The sequence below is a fragment of the Crocuta crocuta genome, unplaced genomic scaffold (genome assembly GCF_008692635.1).
Source record: "Crocuta crocuta isolate KB4526 unplaced genomic scaffold, BGI_CrCroc_1.0 scaffold246, whole genome shotgun sequence".
Classification (NCBI taxonomy): domain Eukaryota; kingdom Metazoa; phylum Chordata; class Mammalia; order Carnivora; family Hyaenidae; genus Crocuta; species Crocuta crocuta.
In genome coordinates, this window is record NW_027531902.1 from 1810064 (window position 1) to 1830765 (window position 20702).

Here is a 20702-nt window from a genome sequence, read left to right on the forward strand (position 1 = left end):
TGCATACGGGTCATTGAATAGAAAGGATGAAGACCTTAAAAGGGAAGGAAATTCTGCAATATGGTACAACGTGGGTGAACACTGAAGACATTATGCTAAGAAAGCCAGACACAAAGGACAAATTTTGTGATTCCACTGATATGAGGTACCTGGTCAAATTCATAGATACAGTAGCCAAATCCTAGAGACAGAAAGTAGGAGGATAGTTTCAAGGGGTTTCAGGGAGGAGAAAATAGAAAGTTAGCATCTGATGGGTACAGCATTTCAGTTTTGCAAGATGACAAGAGTCCTGTGGATGGATGGTGGTAATGGCTGTGCAGCACTGGGGATGTACTTAAGGCCACTCAACTGTGGGCTTAAAAATGGTTGAGAGGGTAAATTTTTCATTCTGTGTATTTTACCACAATTTTAAGGGTTTTTAATTGTTTTAATGTTTATTTATGTTTGAGAGAGAGAGAGAGAGACAGAATGTGAGCAAGGGAGAGGCAGAGAGAGAGGGAGACACAGAATCTGAAGCAGGCTCCAGGCTCTGAGCTATTAGCACAGGGCCCAATGCAGGGCTCAAACTCACAAACCTTGAGATTATGACCTGAGCTGAAGTCAGATGCTTATCCAGCTGAGCCACCCAGGCACCCCAAGGGTTTTATTTTTAATATAAAAAAGGAAGGAGCCACCTGCCAGCTAGCTGGGGGTCACACTGCCTGGTCAGTGTGTCCTTCACCAGCACAGAAGCCTGCTTGGAAAACCAGGTTCTAGCAGAGGGAGGGCACTCGGGCTCCAGAGGAGTGGTCAGAGTCCTTCCTCTTGAGCAAAGCCAGAGACTTCACCCTTCGAATGTTCTAAAAGATGTCCTAACTGGCAACTAGGAGACCATAATCTAGTCCCTCTCTACCCTTACCACCTGTATGACCTTGAACCAACTTCCTCATCTATAAAATGGAAGTGACAACAACATGTCACAGAGTCGTTGTCATGATCAAATGAAATCATTTATGTTGTTGAACTTCAAAAAAATAGAGGATGCTGTGCATATGAAGATCTTTATTATTCTGAACACTGATCTTCCAGGGAGACCAGTGAGGTCAGGGGAGCAGATGCAGACTAAGTCTGACCAGGTCAAGAATTTATGACTGAAATTATCCCACTGATTTTACTGGGACCCCAGGAAGTGTGCTGCGAAGTGAATAAGCAGCTCCTGAGAATTGCTTGGCCAGGTTAGCTGCCTCTGATTGACTCCTCTTCTCCCCGTTCAGATCTGACAGATGGACACAGGAATTGCTTCCTAGTTCAGTGAGTGAAATGGACACAGTGAATAGTTTACAGCTTACCCCTGAGCCAGTAAATCCAAACTCCTCTGTACTGTAGTGTGCCTGGAACACATTAAATCTGGCATAAGATGAGACATAAAATATATCGGAGTTTAGTTGATGTGTTAATTTACCTGTCAATGGAAATCAGATATCAAGATTCACTGCAGTGCAAAGTAGCAATTTGTGGCTTTGTCAGAAGTATGGGTCTAAACCATGATTTAGAAGCCTTGCCAGAGCACCACGGATGTCTCAGGGATGAGGTGGCCCTGAGAAGTGTCAACAGCTTGGCAGTCCAGCCCTGGGTAGGGTCCATCATCCTCTCTCTACCGCTGTCTTCCCTGTACCAATGAGAGGTTCTCAGACGTGGGTCAGAGGTGTGGGTGAGGTGTGTATTCCCCAAAATACAACAGAGATTCCATTCAAATGGTATGGATCGTTTTCCCCCTCTAAAAATGGAGGGGATCACTGCCCTGCCTGCCTTCTGGAGCACTAGTGAGAAACTAATGAGATAATGGACATGAAAGTGCTTTCAAGAGTTTCATGAATAGAAACTCAGGTGAATCAGTGTCCTTAGACTGTAAGGAAGAGAGAGAGGATTGACAAACTCATGCTTCTTGAAGAGCAACTTTACTTCCTTTATTCTAATTATCATAATTATGTATGTCCATCATAGATCATACAGATTCAGAAAGTCATAAGAAAGTAAACTCAAAGCAGTCATAATCTTTAGCTGAGAGTGAACTTTGGTTAACAATGTGATATACTACTTCCACTTTTTCTTTGTGTGTGTATAAATGGGTTTTGCCATGCTATTTCAACAGTCTTAGCTATAGATGGTCTTGTTCTATTTTATTTTTTTGTGGATTTATCATGAAAATTTTCTCACTTAGTAAAAGTTCTTTGAAAACATCTCTTTGCATGATTCAAGTGTGCCAGCTTCTATTAACATTCCCCTATCGTTAGACTTGTTTCTCGCTTTTTACTTTTATGAGGTTATAATCTGCCATGAATACCTTTGGGTCTAACTAATTTATATCACTCTCTTTCCCCAAGAGCATTTCCTGCAAGTGGAACTTTGGAGTCTAAGAGTCTGAACAAAATTTTTCAAGTTTTTGAAACATATTGCCAAACACTTCCAGGGAAATTCTATCAACTTACATTCTTCTCAGCAGCCTGTGAAAGTCCCTAACTCACTACATTATTGCTAGTAGTGAATATTATTTTTAAATTTTGGCTGATGTAATGGAGCCCCAAACTTTTTTTTATCTTTTTTTTTCTTGTTTCTAATAGTTTATTGTCAAATTAGTTTCCACATAACACTCAGTGCTCATCCCCACAAGTGCCCTCCTCCATGCNAGCCCCAAACTTTTAAATCTAACCCTCAGTTCACGTGTTTCATAGCCCTATACAAAATAAAATGACCATGATATTGTATTTCTAAACATAAGGAGGTGAGGATATAACACTTATGAAGACCCACAAAAACAATTTCTCTTGGAACTCTATGTCAGGAATCACATTTATTTTCCCATGAACAGTTTGAATCTTATAATTGATCCTCTTTTGACTTTTGGCTTTGACTGCTAGGAAGCACAGAACTGTACTTTAGCTAACTTTTGGTTATCATGTAGAAATCTGATGGCAACTTTGCCTTTAAATATCACCCTTAGATCAGCCTGATTCATTTATTCATATGCTTTTATTACATATCATTACATGTCACCTCAAATCTTTTTTTGAACAATGCAGAACTAATATCAGTTTTTTATCTATTATTTGCCAAGACCTGAGTTCGTTTATTCTCATTGAAGAGAGTAATGTTACCATCAGTAAAATGGACTTTATGAGAAGTTGTGATGAGTGGTCCTCACCTCCATTTCCTTTCTGACACTTCAGAGAGATGTATGTTGAGCTCTCCAACACCAAAGTCTGGGTAAAATTTTAATGTGCTGAACTAGTTCACCACCCTGCCACGCCTACCCTTTCCCATTCTCTCCCTCCTCCTCCCCTCCACTGGCACCAGGCCTCAGAGGTTTGACATGAACATTGCAGGAAGTAGCTTAGCTCAAAGAATTTCAGTGCTCAAGCATCTTCCTAAGAGTCTTTTTTGCTGAGCCTACTTTTGGCATAAGACATCCCAGCCCAGCAGATCTGGCTCTGTTGATGACTTGGATGAGTTCCAGTCATCAACACTGGCGATGCTGGTCCTTGGCCCAGAGTCTGCAATAGGCAAGAAGGCTCCCCTGCCAGCATGTTGGCAATGTGCCAAAGAGGTCCAGAAATGGCTCTGCTGCTGTTTCACATTCCAGACTCAGACTGCAGAGATGCCCAAACCCCTGCATCCAAGCCAGCATCCTCCCATCCCCACTGGCACCTGCCCTCGCCCCTCCACTATGCCAAACACTTCAACAGAAAACCACAAGGAAAAGCCAGCACAGAGCAGACTCTTCTGGAGCCAGGGCCTGCATTCATCCACCAAGAGACAGCTGTGTGCCCAGCAGAGGAGGCAGCTCTCATCTGGCCAGAGAGTTCAGCTGACAAGACGGGCTGCCAATCAGAGCTCAGAACAGAGCTTTCTGCCCAGTCTCCTCATTGGTGAGATGGAGTCCCAAGTGGAAGGACTGGAGAGGAAAATGTTATGGGCCAGCCTCTCTCTGACTGCTTTCCTAAACTCTGTTCAATCCTTTTTATTACCTTGCAAAAGAAAAAGACATTGTCTTCATTTCACATAAGAGAAAACTCCATGACACAGCCATGCTAGGGATGGCTGGCATCAAGAACTGCTGACATGCAGTGCAGGCAGTGTGAAGGAAGAGACGGGCCCTGGGAGCAGAGGAGGGGAAGGAAGAAGGCATCCCTGTCTTTAGTCCAATCCTAGCTTCACTAAGAATCTACAACACATAAACCTTTGTGATGACTGCAGGGTTGGGAGGGCCTGCAGAGCCATCTATTCCCAGAGCCTCAAGGACTGGAGGGCAACAGGGAGGAGCTTAAAGTGGGAGAGACAAGTTAACGAGGACCAGAGCCAGCTGGTTCTCCAAGGTTCCCTCTCTGCAGCTCACCCTTCTGCAGCTAGCGTGACTTCCCAGAATGCCACCTGACCTCAGGACCAAGACATGCTACCCTAAGCCCCAGTCAGAGTCCTCCCCAGTGTAATCTTGCCTCCTGGGCCTCCTGCAAGGTTCTGGAAGCCCTGCCAGAGAATGGAATAGGGGTGGTCTGTGTCACTGCCTCTTGGTGCAGTTCTAGCTGGCAGCCACCTGCTTCTCTCATCTGCCTCTGTAGATGAAGGTCCACCACTCTCTAGATGGTTAAGCCTCAGTGCCATCTGATATTTCCTCCACCATCCTGTAGTCCTGATTCTATCTTTTAAATAGTTCTTACCAGCCCTCTCTTTTCCACCCACAACCCTGTTCCAACCCAGGCCTCCTTGGACTTCTGCAATGGCCCTCTAACCACCAGCATCACCCACAGCCTCCCCTCTGAACCCCATACCTTTCTCCAAACCCCTCTAGGACATGGTCCTAGTTCTGTCTTCTGTCTGGTCCTATCTCTTTCTAAAGTATTTTAGATATTCTTTGTCATCTATGGGCCTGCAGTCCACAATCTTCCCTCTCAATTTATTCCTGAGGCTGCTAAAATGACCTCTTATACCTTGGTGGGTCTAGCATATTGATTAAGAGCATGGGCTTCAGAGTTGAGCAGACCTATTCAAATCCTAGGCCTGCCAATACTCACTTCAGGAATGACTTTAAAAATCGGTTGATCCCAGTTTCCTTCTCAGTAAGAGAGAGATAAATAAGATAATGTATATAAAGCCTAAAGTCTGAACTCTTTGGTATGTCATTCAAGGCTTTCATTGAATTGCTTCCTGCTTGTTTTTCCAGATTGCCCCATAGCCAACTCATACTGGGGCTCACCCAGACATTCTATTGTTTTCTGAGCACACCATCCTCTTCCTAGTGTCTCTTTGTCCTTCCTCCATGTTTGATGAACTCCTCTCCATTCTCTTAACCCAACTCAAGCATCAGCTCTTTTCTTGAGCCTTCCTTTGCCCCACAGTTAAACATCTCTCCTTTGTGTGCCTATCTCAGTAATCTGTTTCTGAATAACAAATTCTCCTGAGTGTAGCTGCTTAAAACAACAACAATTATATTTTGTGGGACAATAATTCAGGCAAGGCTTAACTAGGTAACTTTTTGGTACCATGTGGTATTGAGGGAGGTCATGCAGGAGCATTCAGCTGGCAGACCAACTGGTGTGCAGGGTCCAGGATGGCTTTACATATCTGCTACATTTGCAAAGTTGGTAGGGAGGCTGGGTTCAGCTGGGACTGTCTCTTGAGTGCCTGCCTTTGACCTCTCCAGTATGATAACTTTGGGGGTGTCAAACTCCTTTCATGGAAGCTCTGGGCTCCAAGGCCAAATGTCCATGGGCAAGGTGGGAGGTGCACAGCTTTCTATGATTTAGTCTCAAAAGTCACATGGTGATTTCCATCATGTGTTATTAGTCTGAGCAGTCATAAGCCTGCCTAGATTCAAGGGGAGGAGACAGACATTTCCCACCCCTCATTAATCCTCTCAAGAGGATTATTAAAGAAATTGCAGATACATTGTAAAACTATCACCACACCTATTTTAGCACTTATCATATTAAAAATAATTACTATTATATTATATATTATTAATAATATAATTATAATAATAATATTATTATTATTCCTATTTGCCCACATACCTGCCCCAACATACTTGAGATGGCCTCAAGAGTGGAGACTGTGTTTTCTCCATCAGTTTCCATTATTGAATACCTACTATGTACTGGACACTCATGCTTACCTGCAGTCATTCTAAGCCTGGAAAAAAACCTGTAAGGTAGATGCTAAAGCTCAAGACAACGGAGTATTTGGCTTAAGATCAAATTGGGGAGTGAGAATTCAAATTTGGTCCCACCATCTCCAAAACCAACCTCATTTTCTTAGCTTCTGTGCATGCTCAGCAAATTGCAGAGACCAGTGAGGATTCAGGACAGTGACACAATTAAAACACTTTACCCTGGGTCCATTTAAACCAGGTTAACCTGGTCCCAGGAGTTCCATGGAAGAACTGTTTTCCTCTCTGGACCCATCCTGAGCTAAAAGGACATGTGTGACTGTGCCCCTGTGACTGGGCAGGACTGCCCAAGACCCATGGGCATGAACAATCCTGTAGGTTTCTTCACAGACCTGGCCCATCAAGTTCTGTCTCTTCCTCACCTAGTTTAGCTAAATGAAACTGTAAACCCAATTCAGTAGCACTTCACTCTCAAGCATACAGTACCCAGCAGAAACCCCCCTGAGTGTTCAGGAAATACTCATAAAGGTGGAAGTGGAGCCCATTTACCCTTTATCTATGAACTTGACTATGCTAGTTAGCTCATATAAGTGGAATCATACAATATTTGTCCTTTTTGTGGCTGGTTTATTTCACTCAGCATAGTGCCCTCCTCAGGGTTCACCCATATTGCAGCGTGTGTCAGGATCTCCTCCCTATTGAAGGCTGAATAATATTGTATTATGTATATATACTATTGTATATATCTTGTAGTGATTTTATTTTAATTTTGTGAGGAACTATCATACTGTTTTCCATAGTGGCTGGGCCATTTTCCATTCCTCCCAACAGTGTACAGAAGTTTAAATTTCTTCTCCACATCTTGCAAAAGTTTGTTGTTTTCCTTTTATATATATATCATAACCATTTTAAGTCACTCACTTCTTGTATATTTCTGTGGTATACATGTAAGGAATCAGGTGAAAGATAATATATACCAAAAAAGGCTGATACACTGTAGGTACTCACTGCATATTATTTCATCTAATAGTTATTTCTCACCTTTCCTCCCTGCCTGTTACCCATCTTTCCTTCTTCACCAGGTTTCTCTCAATTTTGTGGTTCTGAGAAGGTCAGACTCTAAGATGAGAGTCTTAGAAAAGAACTAAAAGCTAAAAAAATGCAAAGTGATTCTTGACTCGTAGCCAGAGCAAGTGGCCTTGATCTTTTCCTAGGAGACTATCCCCCTTATAGATGCCTGTGCTTATCAAACTGAATAACCCAGAAATTCTTCACATTTCCTCCAAGGAAACAGAGCTTCTTCTTGACTCTGGTTGGAAGTAGCCCATCCACTGAACACTGAGAGCTTGGGGGCTGATTCCAACCTCAAATGGGAAGCACTTTCTGACAGTCTCACTCCTTACAGTGACTCAGCCATCATTTCTCTCCTCTGTATGTGGTGCTCCCAGCAGCCTCTGCCTGCTCCAGCTTCAGTGCGTGCTCCATTGTGTTTATGAGTGTGCAGCCATCATCCTGAACAGGATGGCAGCACTTGAGCGAGGTCTTTAGAAACAGGGAAGGCCACAGCCACTGCAGCCAACTTCTACATGATTTACATTTTATATGGACAGATCCCAACTTGGTACTCAGGTAGCCATGGGGGCTGGGGATACATGAAATGTCTCTTCAGTGAAAGGCCTTTTCTCTGAAATACCAATTGTAAATTGTGAATAAAAGATAAATTCTGCATTTGAATCCATTGTCCAAAGTTACTCATTAAAAACATGTTTTCACCATTCTTTCAACAAGTGTTTACTGAGCACCCACTATATGCTAGGCACTGTTCCAGAAACTGGAGATTCCATCCCTCCAATGCTAGTGGGAGAGAGACAAGCAATGGAACTAATAAAGTGTATATTGCCCAGTTGTAAGTAGAAGGAGAAATGATACAACAGAGAAGGGACATAGAAAGTGTGTAGGGCAAGTGCAGGGGAGAGATTTTAAATAAGGTCACCAGGGAAAGCCTCACTGAGAAGTTAACATTTCAGTAAAGATAGGGAGGTGAGGGAGTGAACCTCTCAGGGTTTTGGTGAGATCCTGTATAAATGTCAAGTGTTTTAATAATAAAAATAAAATCTTGACAATATTCTAGTACTCAGTGGTTTACAAAGTACTTTCCCTTAAGTATTTCACCCCAACCATTCCTGATAGAGATGTTTGCCTGACCCACAGGACAAGCCATGAATCTGGATATTCAGGTCCCATCTTCTTCCCCTCTACCTAGACCTTGACAATAGCACCTACCTGGGTTCATCATTTCCCTAAAAACATGTTGCCAGCCTTTGAGGGACTAGAATCCAGTCCAGAATCCCAGCTAGCCTCTCTCTCTATGGTTCTCTGAGACTGCCAGCTTGCTTGCCAGACCTCGGTCTCCAGCCTGTTGCATGCGTTCTCTCTCTGGTGCCCCACTTTCTGGCAGTCCATGATCCTCCTTCTTATTTATTCCAGGGGCTTCTAATATGGCCTTTCCACCTGGTGGGTCTAGCATATTGATTAAGAGCATGGGCTTTGGAGTCAGGTAGACATAAAATCCTGTCTCTGTGACCTTGGGAATGTTTTTACAAATCCTTGGGTCCCAGTTTCCTTCTCAGTAAAACAGAGATAATAACTACTTCATATGTGGCTATAGATCTAAATAAAATAATGCATGTAAAGCTGTTAAGACAGTACCTAGAAGATGACAGGCACTCAATAATTGGCGAGGGTGGTAGCTGTTATTAACATGATTGATATCTGAGTCAGCACCCAGTGGCTGTCTTGTCTCTTCATCAAGCAGCCATCCCTTCTACCACAACCTACATGGATCGAATGGAAGCAAGGTGACCTCCCATCTTCAAGGGGCTGAATCCATACAGCCCCCTTCAGTGGAGTTGCTGCCTCAGGAGGCCATTCTCCCTGATCAGTCCTCCTGTCCACACCCCACAGTGCGAACAGTCCCTACTCACCTCTACTCTCCATTCCAAACAGCCTTCTCTACTGCACAGTCCCTCCTGTGTTCTCAGTTGTAGCTATAATTTGTTTATGATTAGTACTATTTCTCCAAGGCGCTACTAGAATTGTTCACTGCTTACTGAACAAACAAGAGGAGAAAACGACATATTATATGGAGTGCTGTGGTGCAGAATGGTTAAATACCACTGCTTTTCAAGGAGATTAATGGTAAATGTGCACAGAGGTCATTTATAATATTAAAAATAAAATTATTGCTGGGTCTTTTCAGCAAAGCAATGAAGATAAATGCCGCATAGAGAAACCTTGGGGAAAGGGCCAGGCAACAAAATCAAGGGCCTGTTGAGGGTACAAAGGGATGAGAAATTTTTTAATTTCTTAAGAGAGCTCAGCCATGAAAACGAAACACAGTCAGCTTTCCTACTGCTAGCCTACACAAATCTTTGTGCTTCTCCCCAAGTTTATACACAGACTGACTTTGTCTGAGGAACTGGGATGTTGAAACAAACCCTCAGTGGCTCTGTTATGTCATCTGGCAGCCATGTCCACCCTAGTGCTGTCCCTGGTGCCCTTGTCTCCCCCTCACCTCCAGGCCATTGGCCAGCCCTGTCAGGGTCACCTCCAACATGAACCTCACATCACTCAATTCTTTCTGGCTCCACCATCACCAGACTCAAGCAGGCTGCCTTCATCACTTGGTTGGGCAGTTTCCACGGCCTACAAACTGGTTTTCCCACTTCTGTTGCCTCTCCAAGATATTCTAATTCGCTCAGAATGATCTTTTAAAAAACTGATCCGATTGTTTGAAAACAATTTGAGATTTGTCTTAACTCCCTGAGCAAAATCCACACTTTTTCAGCCTGCGAGGTCCTGCGTGATTGGGCCTCTGACTTCCTCCCCATGGCCCTCCTGCCCTCTGTGACCCTTCAAGCCACACTGGCCTTTGCTCTATTTCTAGTCATGAGCATCTTCTCCCACCCCAGGCATTGTCATTCCTGCTCTGCCACAGCCTTTTTACATGGCTGACTCTCTCATATCCTCCAGTGTCAACTCAAATATCACCTCCCCAGAGAGGACTCATGCAGCCCACCTGTCAAACTAGGTCACTCACGTTACCCACTGTTCACTATTTCTAACCCCAGTGCCAGCTCTTAGTAGAATCTCTGAACACATTTTTTCAATAAACCAGAAGTTGAATGGGGTGGGGGAGGGTAGGGGAGATGTCTACAGTGTAACCTAAAGGAATTAGCAATTTCCAGGATGCAAGAAAATTCCACCTCACTCCATTCTTCTACTTATACTTGGTCATCTATTCTGCACTCTTTCAACACACATTCATTAGTAGTTGCTATGTGCCAGGCACTCTCCGGGAGATAAAAACAAGTAAGACAGGCCCCCTGCCTCAAAGAATTTAGAATTTAGCGAGAGAAACTAACAACGTAGACATAATCACCTAATAGGGGAGGCGAGTGCACAGTTAAAGGTAGGGAGAGATTACCAGTGTGCCCCGGGGGGAGGCACGCGTCTTTCTTTAAGATGATGAACAGGCAATTGGGAAAAGTGACATCTGAGTTAGGAGGAATTGCTCAAGTAGAGAAGATGATTCCGGACACCAGAGTAGGGTTATACAAAGGCTGTAGCCATGGCTGCATGTTCAAGAAACTGCAAATCGTGGTATTTGGCTAAAGATGCAAAAGAACACAGTGAAGCTGGGAATGTGGGCTGTGGCAGGAGTGCAAAGCCTCAGTTTGGTTTGAATGCCATGGAAACCAGCAAAAATTTAGGATTAGGACCTAACGGGAACTGGGCTCAGAAAGCTAACTCTGGTAGTGGGGTGATTCCAGAGACAAATAATCTTGAAAATTCCTTATCGCAATTATTTTTCATAGCTATTATTTGTGTTGTACGTTACTATTGGGTTTGTCTCTATCATTGCTTTGTTGAAAGGGCCTGGCCCTGTATATGTTCCGCTCTACTGTGGGATATGAGGGATTCCCAAAGGTGCTGTCTGACCCTAAGATTTGGCCTGTTCAACCCCATCACTGGCCCCTTCCCACCCACCCTCCATGGCCAATTCTCCCCAACTCCCTGGGTTATTCTCTGAAATGAGCTCATAAGAGCCCCACATAATGTTTTATGTGTACAATTTCACTTGGTCCTCACAAAAACTGTAAATTAGACAGCATCCGCAACTTACAGATGGGAGAGGCCCTATAAACTCTGTTCGAGTTCACACCACTAGTTAGTGATACCTTGGGCCTGCTGGAGTGGTAACAGGAATGGAATCCTGGTGTGAACAGAACCCTAAGAACCCTGGACCAAGGAGGAAGTTGTCATGGTGAGACAATGGGTGGTTCTGAGAGGTTCCAGATTTCTCCAAGGGGACAAGGAACTGAAGGTCCATTTATTCCTCCAACACTAGAGGTTCTCAGACTTTGGTTGTCACCCAGGGAGCTTGTGGAAAATGCTGGTCCCAGAGTCTCACCCCCAGATATTTTGACTCTGTAGGTCTATAGTGTGGCCCAGGAAGCAGCATGGTTACCAAGCTGCTCTGTGATGTTGATGCAGAGTCTCTGTGGACACACCATCAATGCAGTATCCTAAGCCCATGGTGAATGTGAATGGCTGGCTGTAAAGGATCTACAAACAAGGAAACTGAGGCCCAGAGAAGTGATATTCTCATGACCTCTGAGGCCTAGTGGCAGAGCCAGGCCTCCAACCAGCTCTCCTGACTCCCAGCACGGTGCTTTCTTACACAGCCAATGGGGGCCCTCCATACCCAGGCCCTCTCCTCACCAGTTTGCATTTTGAGTAGGAGCCCAAGATGCCAGTTCTTTAATGAGGTTGTCCAACTACAATTTACGAGGCCCGAAGCCCTCAGCACGACTGGTCTCTGCCAGGCTTAATTTACGCAGTCCGCAGGCCTTCCAACACCCCCATTAACGTCAGCATGGTGGCGGCAGCTATTAGTCTGTGCACGCTGTTTGACTACATCCTCATCATGTCACCATCCATTTTCACATCTCTGGGCTTGTTTACTAGTGAGCACTAGATTCTCCTCGTCCTGGAAAACGTGACGTTTCCACCGGCAGGTGGGAGCTTTGTTCTGCCCCTGGGCTCCAGCTCCAGCCCTCTCCTGACTTCCCTGCCCTCTGGAAGCCAGGCTCCTCCCACATGGCATCTCCCCTTCTCTTTAATTTAAAAGCAAGACCCCCTTCTTGCTGACACAGCACTCAATTTTCCCCCCTTTAACGAGTGACATCAGTTAGGCAAGAGCAAGCAGGTGGGAGACGGCCTGAAAGCTGATACAAATGTGCCTTTTTTAATGCCACATAAATCACCTTAATTAAAAATTAATTAAGCGCCCTAAAATTTGACATTCATTTAAAAGAGAAATTTGAGTTAAGAGAGTTGTGTCCACGGCATCAAATCTCCAAGATGCAACTGAAGGAGGCGAGCATGTGTAGATGTCTGTTTTGAATGCACAATTAGGGGAAAGGAGTCATTCCCAGGGAGTGAACTCACTAAATCCCCCATAGTGTAGAAGATCAACTCATGTACCTGACCTAGGGCACACATGTCTCTAGTGCAAATCTGAACTCATTTCTATTACATCCACAGAGGAGATAAATGGGCAAACAAATGTGGCATTATGTTTGCTCTCTCAGGAGAGATGTTCCAGGGTGCAGATGACCAATGACCAAGACAGGAAAAGCCAATGTGAGGCAACCAAGGGAAGCTTCCTGGGCAAGTGAGTGGCTCAGTAAAGATGCCTACCTGGCAGAGCATCAGGCTTCAGGAGAGAGGCATTAAGTGGTGAACATTAGTAAAGACGGCACCAACTATATCAACTCAACCTTTGCCAGAGAGCTGCCAACAACATTGCTAGAACCCCAGAATCAGGAAGTTGAGTTATGGAAGGGGTCTTGGAGGTTGGATTTGAAGTTACACTCTCACTGTACCAAGGGTGCGCTGGAGAGCCATGGAGGTAAAGAATCCACCTGTGACACACAGATGCTCAGGGGTAGATCCTCCAGCCCTCCAAGGAAGTGGTTCTCAGCCCTATGCCCATGAGAGTCACCTGGGAAGCTTCTCAAATCACCAGGGCCAAGGGCTCCTCCCCCAGAGAGACTGATTTCACTGATCTAGGTGGGGTCTGAACATCAACAGTATTTCTAACTTCCCAAGTGACTCCCATGGGCAGTCAGGGAGCTGCTCCAGAAGGTAACATAATCTGAGTCCTTGGAGAGTGATTCCACCTGGGATGGTGTGACCCAATTCTGGGCTCTTCTGTGATTTACTAGCTGTAAGACCCCAGGCAAGGTGCCTAGCAAGTAACCAGTTGTATTTTGTTGTGTCTTACTGTTTAAAAAGCATTTCTCTCTACGTTATTTACTTTCTCGAATCCTCATTCTTTTGATTAATCAGATGGGGATAGTAATAAACGTTCTGCCAGTTGTTTATGAGGTTCAAACAAAGAGGGATTAGGAAAGCACATGGCAAGGTGTTAAAATGCTATACAAGGGTAAGGAATGATGACAATTTACTACCCCCAGTGCCTTTGATGTCATTCTGGGAAGAACTGCCTTTCCAAAAATAATAAATAAATTCCCAAAAAAGAAGAGCCTTATTAACCAAAGATCCTTAAGCACCAACTCTCCCCAGAATGGCTTAATCTCAGCTCTCCATAGTCTTTCTGTGATTAAGACATTTGTTGTTTCAGTGGTTACCAGGAATCACTGGCACCATGGCTGGAAGTGGCCAGGAAGCTCCAGCAGGAAGCGCCTTCCTTACTGCTCTGGGGCAGGCCATGACTATCCAGGCCCTCGGGCTGCCTACTCCACAAGCTGGAACAATCATTTCACAGCCACAGAGGGGATCCTGTTAGGAAACTCAGGCCCTTTATTAAAACCATTCACCAAGGGTACTTTCCTCCTCGGAATTTATTGGCCCCATAAAGAAAAGAACTTGGGAAGACAGAGCGGTTGTTTCCTGTTGCGCCTCATTAGTTTTGAGTTTGGGCTGGCAGTGGAGATCAGAGTACTGGGCGTCCATCTAATTTAATCTCTCACAGGCATAAAGCTCCCTGTGGTACAGAGGAGGAAACTATCAGGGAGCCTGGAAGTCTCCAGCCAGGGGAGGGAGATGGAAGGAGTTGATAGAAGCAGGGCTGAAGGAGACAGCTTCTCTCAGCTGTGGCTGTGCAGCAGAGAGTTCCTGGGGATAAACTCTGGGGCATCCAGAGGGTGAAAGCAGGACTTCCTTCCAGCAATGAGACCCCTCCCTTGTGGAGGCTTATGGTCAAAGGGGAGGGATATTGACTTCCTGCTCTTCCGTACTCCTCCTGATGACACCCATCACCCAAGGGGGACCCCACAGTACAAAGGATAGAGAACAAGATGTCCAATCCCTCGGCAAGCCGTGTAAGTGCTCGGAATCTTTGTATTCTCAACTATAAAATGAACACAATAATACCGGCCGGAGATAATCCATACTTTCAGTTCAACTTCCAAATATTGGGATGGGGAGATCTCTGTAGAGGGCACTGTTGGGAACTCATGTAGATAAGACTTGATACTTCCCTTTAGGTCCCTTACAGTTTGCTGAGAAAGACGGGCATACAAACAGCTAATTATCACATCAGGCAGAATGCCAGCCACATTCAGGGGTGCCTCGGTGGCCCAGTCAGTTAAGCATCCATCCGATTCTCGATTTCAGCTCAGGTCATGATCTCACAGTTTGTAAATTCAAGCGCCGCATCCGGCTCTGTGCTGATGGTGCAGAGCCTACTTGGGATTCTCTCTCTCTCCCTCTGTCTGTTCTCTTTCTCTTTCAAAATATGTCCTCCATGTTTAAGCAAGAAGTGATGTGTCATAGGGGCGCCTGGGTGGCTTAGTCGGTTAAGCGTCCGACTTTCGCTTAGGTCATGATCTCGCGGTTCGTGGGTTCGAGCCCCGCGTCGGGCTCTGCGCTGACTGCCAGCTCGGAGCCTGGAGCCTGTTTCAGTCTGTGACTCCCTCTCTCTCTGACCCTCCCCTGCTCATGCTGTCTCTCTCTCTCTCCTAGAAATAAATAAAAACATTTAAAAATTAAAAAAAAAAAAAAAAAGAAGTGATATGTCATAGAAGCCTAAGTGAAAGCACAGTTTATGGAAGGGGGAGAATGGGACAGTCCATGAAAGTGTCACACATGAGCCAGGAAGTCTAGATCCCCATTGTTGAAATATGGTGAGTTGGCAGAAGAGGTTCCCAAATGCCAGGGCAGCCCTAGCAACGGCAGGACAACCCAAAGACCACTAAGGGCGATCCACTCTCTGCCTACCATGTGGAAGAGACTCTGGAAGCCTAAAAGACAAAGAAGCAATCACCAAGGAAGATATGGATAATTCTGGATTATGTACAAGTTTAAGACTGCTGTGTATCAAGATACATTATAAACAGAGCAAAAATACTCATACAATACTGGGGGGAAATTGTCAAATGTGTAACCAATTGTTTCATATCCTTATTAATAATCTCATACACACTGGAGTGCCTGGGTGGCTCAATTGGTTAAACGTCTGACTCTTGGTTTTGCTCAGGTCATGATCTCTCAGTTCGTGAGTTTGAGCCCCGCATCAGGCTCTGTGCTGGAACCCGCTTGGGATTCTCTCTCTCCCTCTCTCATTTTGCCCCTCCCTTGCTCATGCTCTTTGTCTCTCAAAATAAATAAACTTAAAAAAAAAAAAAAACTCCTGCCCTTCAACAAGAAAACATGAAGAACCTAACAGATAAATTGGCAAATGGAAGTGAGCAAATCCCTGAAAGTCAGAGTAAAATAAAGCTAGTAACATGTGGGAAAATATCCGGCTTGATAACTATCAAAGAAATACAAATAAAACAGCAGGGAAATACTTTGAGTTAAAAATAAAAACCATGCTAATATTCAGGGTTGGCCAGGATGTAGTAAGAGGGGAGTGCTTGTATGAACACAGCTGGTGAGAGTGTAAATTGGATTAACTTCTAGAAAGCAATTTGGCAATATGTATCAAGGGCTTTTAAAATGTTTATACTCTTTGATTCAGTAATTCCACTTCTGGGAATCTATCCTATGAAAATAATCTGAAATGTGGGCAAAGGTTTATGCTCAAAGATATTCTTCAAAGTGTTATTATAAACAGTCTAGCAATCCAGTCATTGAATAATGTTTAAATAAATGATGGTACATATCACACAGGAATGTAGCCATTAGAAAGTGTTCTTATGGGGAAGTTTTAAACCCTGGGAAAGACTTGTGATACAACCTTAATTATTTTAAGGCATATATACATATGACACAACTATACACACTTTGAAAGCATAGGCCAAAAACAAGATGTTAAAAATGATGGCGTCGTTTTTGTTTATTTTACCCTGGTTTCAAACTTTAGACAATAGGCATATGTTTTTTGAATGAAGGAATGTAAAAGAAAGTATGAGACCTATTCAGAGAATGACAAGTAACGGACATGTGAAACATGCATGTGTTTATGAAAACACACAATGGAAAGAAGGCCTAATCATAAGGTGTGAATAAAACATGACACAGTTTTCATTTGCTCCATAGGTTTTTTAAATTTTATTTTGCTTATGTTTCCTTTGGTAGTGCTGGGAGTGAGGGTAATAAGGTCCTAATTATTTAATGGTCACATATAAGGCATAAGAAGAAAATGTTTAGGAGACTAGAAATCACCAAGCAAAGATGAAGGAGAATTTTCTATCATTCTCAAATGTCTTTGCCCTGAAGGAGGAGCACAGAGGCCAGGCAGTGTCACTAGCAGGTAGGGCCCACCAGCTGCAGTGGATATACCAGTCTGCTTTCAGGAGCAGCACCCAGCTGGAGGCCTCTAGCCAGCCACCATGCCTCACCTTCACTTAACTGGGAACTACCCCCTATTGAATGGAAACAACAGAGCTGCCCTGTCCTGGAGGTTATAAGGTTGAGTGCACAAGCAGGTAAAGTGCCCGGTGCTGTGCTTGGCAGAAAGCAGGTATGCCACATATAATGCCAGGTGCCCTTGCTATATGCTCTTGCTTCCTGTGACAAAGTCCACAGCCACTCCCAGCAAACCCCCCCCCCCCCCAGTCAAAGCTTCAGGGAGGACACCCCTCCTCCAGCTCTGCCAGGGGAAAGAGAGACAGCCCTTTCTGGGGACCAGCACCAGTTCCTTAGAAGCACTGTATTTCCCGGCTTCCAAGATGACATGCCTGACAAGTGGGAAATTCATAAACAGAATTAAAGCTATAAAATGAATTTGGCATCTTACCTTTGAAAGTGAGCATTGTGATAAAGGGCTAGTATCCAAAATCTATAAGGAACTCCCCAAAACTCCACACCCAAAAAACAAGTAATCCAGTGAAGAAATGGGCAGAAGACATGAATAGACACTTTTCCAAAGAAGACATACAGACGGCCAACAGACACATGAAACAATGCTCCGCTTCCCTCCTCATCAGGGAAATACAAATCAAAACCACACTGTGATACCACCTCATGCTGGTCAGAGTGGCTAAAATGAACAAATCAGGAGACTGCAGATGCTGGCGAGGATGTGGAGAAATGAGCACCCTCCTACACTGTTGATGGAATGTAAGCTGGTGCAGCCCCTCTAGAAAACAGTGTGGAGGTTCCTCAAAAACTTAATAATGGAACTCCCCTATGACCCAGCAATAGCACTGCTAGCAATTTACCCCAGGGATACAGGAGTGCTGATGCATAGGGGCACATGTACCCCAATGTTCATAGCAGCACTCTCAACAATAGCCAAAACATGGAAAGAGCCTAAGTGTCCATCAACGGACGAATGGATCAAGAAGATGTGGTTTATCTATACCATGGAATACTACATGGCAATGAGAAAGAATGAAATCTGGCCATGTGTAGCAATGTGGATGGAACTGGAGGGTATTATGCTGAGTGAAATAAGTCAGGCAGAGAAAGACAGATACCATACGTTTCACTCATATGTGGATCTTGAGAAACTTAACAGAGAACCATAGGGAAAGGGAAGGGGATGGGGAGTTACAGAGAAGGAGGGAGGCAAACAGCAAGAGACTCTTAAAGACTGAGAACAAACTGAGGGTTGATGGGGAGAGGGGGGAGGGGAAAGTAGGTGATGGGCATTGAGGAGGGCACTTGCTGGGATGAGCACTGGGTATTGTATGGAAACCAATTTGACAATAAGTAATATTTAAAAAAGAAAGAAAGAAAGAAAATGATCATTAGGTCTCCTGTCATTCCCTTTGTATTTTGATCCCGGGTGTTGAGTATTGGGAATTTGGAGGGGTGGGGGAGACTTTCCATTGAGCAGCCCTCTGCAGTTGGAATTATTAAGGGATTTGGAAGAGACATTGTCTTAGGGTGTCTTGAGGCACAGGGATGGATGAGGGTCATTTCTCCTGTGTGGGGAGGAAAGGCAGAGAATGTCTAGTCCAGGGAACCACAGGTCACAAAACAAGCTGTGTAACAGGGGAGTTGATCTAAAGCCATGCACGCTGGGCCTCGGCTGACTTAGCCTGTGACTGGAGCTGGAATATTAAAGCCAGTGGCTTAGCTGGTGTATAGGTTCCTGTGGCTGCTCTAACAAACCACCACATTAAGACAACACCCGTTAATTCTGTATGGGCAGGAGTCTGACATCAGTTTCACTGGGCTTACATCATCTTAGTGGCAGGGCCAGCTCCTTCTGGAGGCTCCAAGGGAGAATCAGTTGTCTTGCCTTTTCCTGCTTCTAGAAGCTGCCTACCTTCCCTGGCATGTGACCCATTCCTCACATTCCTCCAGACTTGTTTCCATGATCATATCTCTTGCTTCTTTGACTTTCTTGCCACTTTCTTTTAAGATCTCTTGTGATCATACCTGGATAATCTGGATAATTTCTGCATTTAGAGACCCTTAACTTAATTCCATTTTACCACATAAGGGAACATATTCCAGGTTTGGGGGATTAGAATATGGCTACTGGGGGGGGGGTGTCATTTTTCAGCCTACTGCAGGCAGGGTAATCTAATGTGCATGCTTTTCATGAATCCTCGTAGGGGCCAGGCACTGGCTAGGGCTGAGGGGACAGCATGCAGACACTTAGACAACTTGGTGAAGAAGATGGGACCACACATCCATGTTTTACAGCCAGTTTGCATGGAACAAACATCAAATAAAGCTCAAGCCCAGGTTTGTGTGGACAGACACTGAGAAGTGAGGCAGGAAAGGAAATTGGGGCCCAGAGCACAGAGGACCTTGCAGAGCAGAGAAAAGGGCTTGGACGTGATCTCCTGGAGGAAGAAGGGCCTGTGTTTTCTGTGCCCAGCAGTTCCATAGAACACAAAGACAGGCTGGAGGCCCATCTGAGAATGTTGTGGCCATGTGCCAACCACTGACAAATTGAGCCTTATGTGGACGGGCCTGTGAAGGGGGAGCCCAAGGCCACTTCCAGCACCCCCTTCCATGAGATGGAGAGAGCCGCTTTGCAGTCTGACAGGCTGGGTCCACACCCCACTTTCCATCTTTAGGGAAGTCACTCAGCTGCCCTGGCTCAGTTTCCCCCCTTAGGAAATGGGCACTATTAAGACTTGCCTAGCTTCTTCACAGAGCCAGACATGCTGAGTCAGTACACAGAGGATTCTAGAAATAAACAGGCTGGACTTGATGTTAGTTTCAGTGGGAACTGAAATGAACCAAAAAATCGTGGAATTTTAGATATTAAAGATGAGCTAACCTGGAGAGTCCCACATCACAATCAGCTGGGAGTGCGCACTGAAATGAAATTTAATAAAGGGAGTCTAATCTCACAACCAGAGTTGGAGAAGCACCCCCTCCCCATATATGAAGCTCAGAGAGGCTGTGGGACCCAGCCAAGTGGGAGTCCTGGTCACCCTCACCCCCACCCAGCTGAGCATTGAAGTGGGTGAGATGGGGGTGGGGAGACTGCTGAGGCACCAGCAGCCATGGAGGAGCTAGAAAAGAGGACAGAGTGCAAGTCCAGTGGACTTGGCCGGTCGACCTGGGTGGGCCTTGCCTGCTCATCTCCACAGGAACCTAAGGCTTCCCCCATCCCCCCAGACTAATTGCTGCCTGGTGGAGGCACACTCAGAAACACAAGCCAGGCCCTTGCTAGGTGGTCCCCAGGCAAAGTTCCCCGTTTAGTAGGGCAGGCTGGTCCAGGCCAACTTAAGCCTGGTTCTCTGGGGTCAGAGGTTAATTTGTTATCATAACCCATTGTTCCTGATACAGAAACAAATAATGTCTAATAGGCTCATTATAAATTGTTCCTTTTCTTTTCTGCCACTGAATAATATGATTTATATGAGATTTATGATTTATATAAAAATTTCAGAATGGACCTTAGAAATATCATCAAAATCCCTCCTTTTATAGATGGAGAGACAGGGAGCCAGACAGAGGAGGGGTAGGTTCAGCATCACACAGCTCGTCCAACAACAGAAAGTGCTGTATGTTTCTAGAACCACCCCAATGGTGCATCTGGAGTCAAGAACATGTGAGACATACACTGGACCAGATATGCCCCAAACCTGACCTTGCGGATACGGTTGTCTGT

At 44.9% G+C, this 20702-nt stretch overlaps 1 protein-coding gene across 1 annotated transcript in view; it reads left to right on the forward strand.

The window, feature by feature from the left end:
* The window catches only part of ALK (ALK receptor tyrosine kinase), a 670565-nt gene that overhangs the window by 522509 nt on the left and 127354 nt on the right, over nucleotides 1-20702 (forward strand). The gene's annotated exons all lie outside the window — the stretch shown is intronic.